We start from the raw sequence: 6,000 nt of genomic DNA, 5'->3' as shown, positions 1-6,000 counted from the left end.
AGGTGGTTTAATAAAATGTTAGTGCTGTCTCATATAGAGAGACATCATTAACAACAATTTCGCAGTGTTGTTAGGATATTAAACGTTTGTTTTCTCACAATACACCTGGCAGGTAGGGACCTGTTTTTGGGCTTAGCCTTTAGAAGTGATTGAGAGGTTAAGTAGTTTCCTCAAAGTCAGACAGCAAAACAATGGCAAAACAGAGATTCTAACTAAGAACTTCTTCACTCGAGAAATGTTTGCAGTCTAGGAAAGGAAAAAGCCCTCAGAGTCACTGAGGCACCAAAATCAGAAGAGCTGATCTTGGTTCTAAAGAGGGGAAAAGTTTCACTTTACTTTGGAATCTTGACTTCCTCTAAGAACTGAGAGGCTAAAACACCATTCCGTTACCAAAGCTGAGATGTGTGTGTATGCAGTGCACCATCCTTCTGCAGGTACTAACTGAGCCTGTGGTAGATCTTGCCTTGGGATGTTTTGGGGTTGGAACTAGATGATCTGACCGGTCCCTTCCAACCCAACCCATTCTGTGATTCTATGATCCTTCTGACCAGTGGTGGTCATTGAGACAGCCTATGGAAAACCACCATTTATCCAAGTCTTGCTGTGCTCTCATTTGAACTGCTTCTACTATTTTCCTTGATGGGTATATTTTAAATGTGAGGACGTCAAAGGTAACAAATAATTGTTCTGTTTTGGGAATGCAACTGTGCCTATTAAGTTACTCACATCTGTGGATGATCAAGTCAGACTTCTTTTGGTTTTACTCATGATGATGAGACTTTTGTTCTTTCCTAACTGAAGGCAGCCCAGCCAGACTCACTTGGAGGAGCAGAGAATGGGTCTGGAAGGGTAAATGAATCATGATATGAAATTCCCATTGCAACAGAGAGGTGATTTCTAAACTGAAGTGATTAGAGATAGCTGTAATGTCTGCAGGAGAGCAAGAGTAAGGTAGAAGAATAGAGATCAGACTGAACAATATCTACTTCCCCCTCCCCCCCTTTCAAACAGGTACGGAAATGGAGAACCTCAATATCCCACTCCCAGATCTCAGTGAAGAACAGCAAGGTAGGGGTGATACACAAAGGTCAAAGGTTCTGCTCACTCACACTACACAACAGCTTCTTCTGGACTGACCATGGGTCAGTGAGACTTGTGGATACACTCCATCCACATTCTTGCTTGTAAGCAGGGCAGTCAGTTCCCTGCTCCTCCACAGGTTTCTCATGTAGGAACATAAATGCATGAAGGGTATTTTTCCATGCACTAAATACCCAACAATTTACAGAAAACAGGTCTTAGTTGAAATCTAGCTCTGTATGTCTTTATAGCACGATCAGAACAAGTGCCTGCTAAATATTTAGAAATACTTCCCTTGCTGCTTTTCCTGAACCAACAGCCTCATAAAGACACCCATTAATATGGACTCTCAGTGTTTTTTTCCCCACTGGTTTCTGGTAGACTGAATTGCTTTATGCGGTGCAACACTGCTCTGTTTCCTATAAGCCAACATGCTGCAGTCTATCATCACACCCACACTGAGCACAATGGGAAAACTCTCCCACAACTCACCTCTACTTTAGTGCAGTGATTTACTTGCTTTTCCTCCCAGACATTTTCCGGAGGGCTTTTATTGCTGATGACAATTACTTGGCGAATCACGAGAAAATGAGCCAGTCCTTCTGGGAATCACTTGTAAAAAGCTTAGCTGCTACTGACCCGCCTATCCTGGCTACTGAAGAGAAGAACAATGTAAGTTGCTAAAGAAACCTTACACACACAAAAAAGGATGCCTGTATTATTCTTCAGGCACTTTAATACTTCTCTGATATATATTTTTGGGAGAGGGACCAACAGTCTGGTTCTCTGAAGTTTTTAGCTTTTTAAACATTCTCTGTATCACACTAAATGGTATAAAAGAACACTTACATAAATGAAATTTGGGCCCTTTTTCCACATGAAAAGGAAAAACGAAAACATTCCAGCAGAGCTGGCTTTGTATTTGTTGTTGTTCCCCTTTTATAGTAGGAGCAGTGGATCGTGTTCCTCAAAGGTGAAGTGAGATTTGCTTCTATTTCATGATCTGTTCACACATACTGTGTTCTATTGGAAAAGCCATTCGCTATTTATTCATCTTTCAGCTCCTCAACAGGTGCAGTGTCCTGCCTGGGGGCTGCGCAGCCTGCCTGAAAGCCATAGAGACAAAAGGCGTCAGGGCAATGGCAGTCCTTTACCTCTTGTTGAAGAATTCCAACCCACCTGTGTATCAGCAGCTGCCCAGTTCCAAGGGAAAGGGTGAGCTCTACCTGGCATCGCTTCACCTGTTTCGTTAAATTTACCGTATTGCCCATGGGAATACTCTGATAAAGCTTGGCAGTGATTATTAGTGAGTGATTAAAAGGTATGGAAACACTGCTTAGAAAAGCCAGGGGGGATAGGAGCTAAAGATAGATGGCATTTTATTTTAGTCTGAGTTAACTTCTTCAGGGGGGGGAAAAAACAACCAACCTTGTTCACTCTGGAGTGAGGATGATGCTCAGGAACTACTGAGACTTAAAGCAATCCCTCATTTTTCTTCTTTACTGGGTTAATGTGCAGCACAACACTGACCAAGACCAGCGGGTAGAAGATGCGATTCATGCTGCTGAGCAAACAGGAGTCAAGATTCCACTACGCTTCCCACTTGCCTTGTTGTGCGATAAACAATTCCACAGGGTCCACAGAGTTGTTAACTGTCATTAGTACACCACAAAGACGCACTCACTTAAGATGACCCTGAATTTAACTGGACACCTTCAAGGAGGTGCTTCTCTCTTTGTCAGGATGGGACACATTCATGAAGGGCAGTCATCCCATAGCCTGGAAAGCAGCCCTCATTGGGGCATATGTCACAGCAGGAGTGCCAGGACTCAGCACAGAACTGAAGTTAGAGCTACTAAGGAGCATCTATAACCCTAGCCACAGGAGCACCTCACTGCCTGGCCCAGGACTCAGCTGCCTACACATTGCTTGGTTTAGCTGACATTGAGAGCTCTGCTTTTATACCACGAGAGGGTGCTAGAACTGCAGCACAGCCACAGGAACCCGGCAGAAATCAGAGTGCTGTAGGGAGAAATAGCCCAGGAGCTGCTGGTAAGCAGTTGATCTCCAGCTAAAGCACCTTCCAGCTGCAGATGCTGCTGCTTCAGGCAGTGGGAAAAGTCACAGAGTGACTTTTCATCATGGCTAAATTAAAGGCACGAATATGAGATCTAAGCAGTCTACCGTAACTGTTTAAGTCAGTTAAAACAGTAACATGAAGCTTCTATTGTAATGCTTTGTACTGCTGCTGGACTACAGACAGCACAGCTGAAAGACCACTTAATTTCTTGTCAACCTTTAAATACAGTATTAGGTTAACAGTGTTTTATGTCACAATAAATAAAACAATTTTCCCTTTTCCTTTTGTTTTTGTCTATATATCACAACAGATGAAAAACTAAAACTCCTCAAGAGATTGGAAGGAAATCTCATGCTTTCACAAAAGGAAAACAAACTGCAGGAATCCATGGATGGAAAAACACACGGTAAAAGAGATCATTTTGTTTCCCCCGTCACATAATTTAGTCTATTTAGTCTAATTACGTTGTAAGGAGACTGACACCAGAGACTTGCAGCAATTCAGCAGCCATCTGGTATAACCCTGAAGAAATAAACTGTACAAAATGACACAGAAAATAATCACTATCTCTAGATATACTTATTGTTAACAAAGTAATGGTTGCCTCCTGCTGTTGGGAAATTGGAGGAGCAAGAAGTGCTAAAAGCTGCTGCAAAATTCCTTTGTAAATACCAGACCACAATTTCTGTGATGTTTAGTCTTGCTGAAGCCTGTGCTACAGCAGGAGGCAGATAGTCAATGCGTGGCAGTAGCTGGCAATGCTGCAGTGCTTCCTAGCAATCATCAGTGGTGTAGCAAAGGTCACTTTGGCTGCCCTCAAGCCCTTTCCCTTCATGGGAAACCAGAGAGGCTAGAAAATGACAGGCAACATAGAAATGATAATTTGCTGGCGTTATTCCATTACAGAAAGCCATGCACAATTAACATTAACTGTATTTAGAAACAAGATTTTAAAACCAGTTAGCAGTGCTGGTGATGTATCTGTTTGATTTAAGACATTCATTTCTTGCTAACACTCCTTTACGTGCCTTATTCCATCATCTTTTACCTTTTGATTTTGTTGTTTTTCTTCAGTTCAGCCAGCTTTAAACAGAGCAGTGAGGCAAAAGCAGTCAATAATGATGTTTGCACTTCCAAGTCTTCATTTTCACTTACATATCCTCTAGCTGCTATTATACTGGGAGCAAAAAGCTATAGAGCTGTTGTTTCTGGCATTACTAGTACATTTTTCTTGCTTAATATCTCCACAATAATCCATCTTCCTTGAACTGTTTACATTTACTGAAACTTAGAGACACTTTTTTTGCCTGTTCTGCTTTGAATGCAATACAAATTGGTGGCAAACTCTATGTCAGGCTTGTGCCTTATCACATATTTATTGTAGATATTAATCTACATCCTCTGTACATTATTATTTCAGGTATACCAGCTGAGGTTGTTCCCTATGGAGATTCAGGTGGGTGTTCCCAGATAACAACCCCAACCTGCAGGAAGGAAAACTTTGTTAATGCAGTTTCATCTTTTTGATTTTTTTAAATATAGAATAACTTCCTGACTGTAAATAAATCCATTACGTTCCCATCAGACTGCTGTTGATCCTGGGCAAAATTGCTGAGTTGCTGTAACTCAGCTGAGGAAAGAGCTGAGAAGGGAGTGTAAATGGCAGAATAACCCTTAGGGGAGAATTCTGAGTTACCCATCTCTGAGGTTTGCATCACATAGGATGCAAGAGCAGAGGAGTGTACAATATTCTCTCCATGTTGCCAGGTGCAGAAAGGAACACAGCAATTTTCCAGCTGGCTTTTGTCCCTGATGCGTCACCTCCCTCTGTGGCCTTTGTTACTTCAATGCCAGATTAGTTCAGTACACTAGACCAAGCCATTGAAAATATTTAGCTAGTACAGGACACCCTGTCTACTGCATTTGAAAGGTTCACGTGATTTGTGGACACAGCTCATTACTGACTCATCCTGGTTCCAACTTCAGTTCTAGCAACCAAATATTAACAGGGAAGCCATCAATCATCCACCACAAAGCTACTCCAAGCTCACCTGGGATCTCTATAAATAAGTGTTTTCCATTATCTTACCTTGGCGTTCTTTTTGATGTCATCAAATCTGTGGTAGTTTCTAGTGCTGTTTTACCTATGAGTAAATAGAATATTCATCCTGCTTGCCAGTACTGCTACTGATGTGGAACAGCATGTGTTTTTATCACAGAAATAATACAACTGTGTTGCTTTTCAGAACTAACCAGAAGAGAAGATTCAATTGCAGATGGTAAATACTAACAAGCAAAACAAGTTTTTCTTGTGAATGCAGTCTTTCAGCATTCAGTTTTACTTAGCAGTGGTAGCTAAACGAGCTCCTTGGTGCTTAGGTATTTTGTAAGTTAAAAGTAGAAGCGTTAAGAATAATTATTAAAATGCATTATAATGCTTTGATAGGAGAAATGCTGTGCAAAATATGGTCTGATGCAAAGTACTATCGCATTTAGGAGACAAAGTAACACAACAGACACATGCCAGATCTGAACATTAATTCATACAAACTGTCACTACAGAACTTCACATAGACAACCGTGCAGAGGAACACCTGTGAGTTAAAGTAGTGCCATGCTACATTAACATTAATAATTGTATTTGAAACTTTAAAAATACCAAGCTTATTATGTTCTTCTTCCTCTGTATTAACATAATTAGATACCCATGGATGTCACTGTCAGCTACTACAGTACTTAATTTGGGAGGTGCAGAAATAGTATAATATTAGACCTAAATGAATATACTGACAATACTCATATATTGATAATAATGAAGATTGTTACATTGTTGTGTAAGC

Source organism: Excalfactoria chinensis, chromosome 12, assembly GCF_039878825.1.
Source record: "Excalfactoria chinensis isolate bCotChi1 chromosome 12, bCotChi1.hap2, whole genome shotgun sequence".
In the NCBI taxonomy this organism is placed as follows: domain Eukaryota; kingdom Metazoa; phylum Chordata; class Aves; order Galliformes; family Phasianidae; genus Excalfactoria; species Excalfactoria chinensis.
This window is presented reverse-complemented; position numbering follows the sequence as displayed.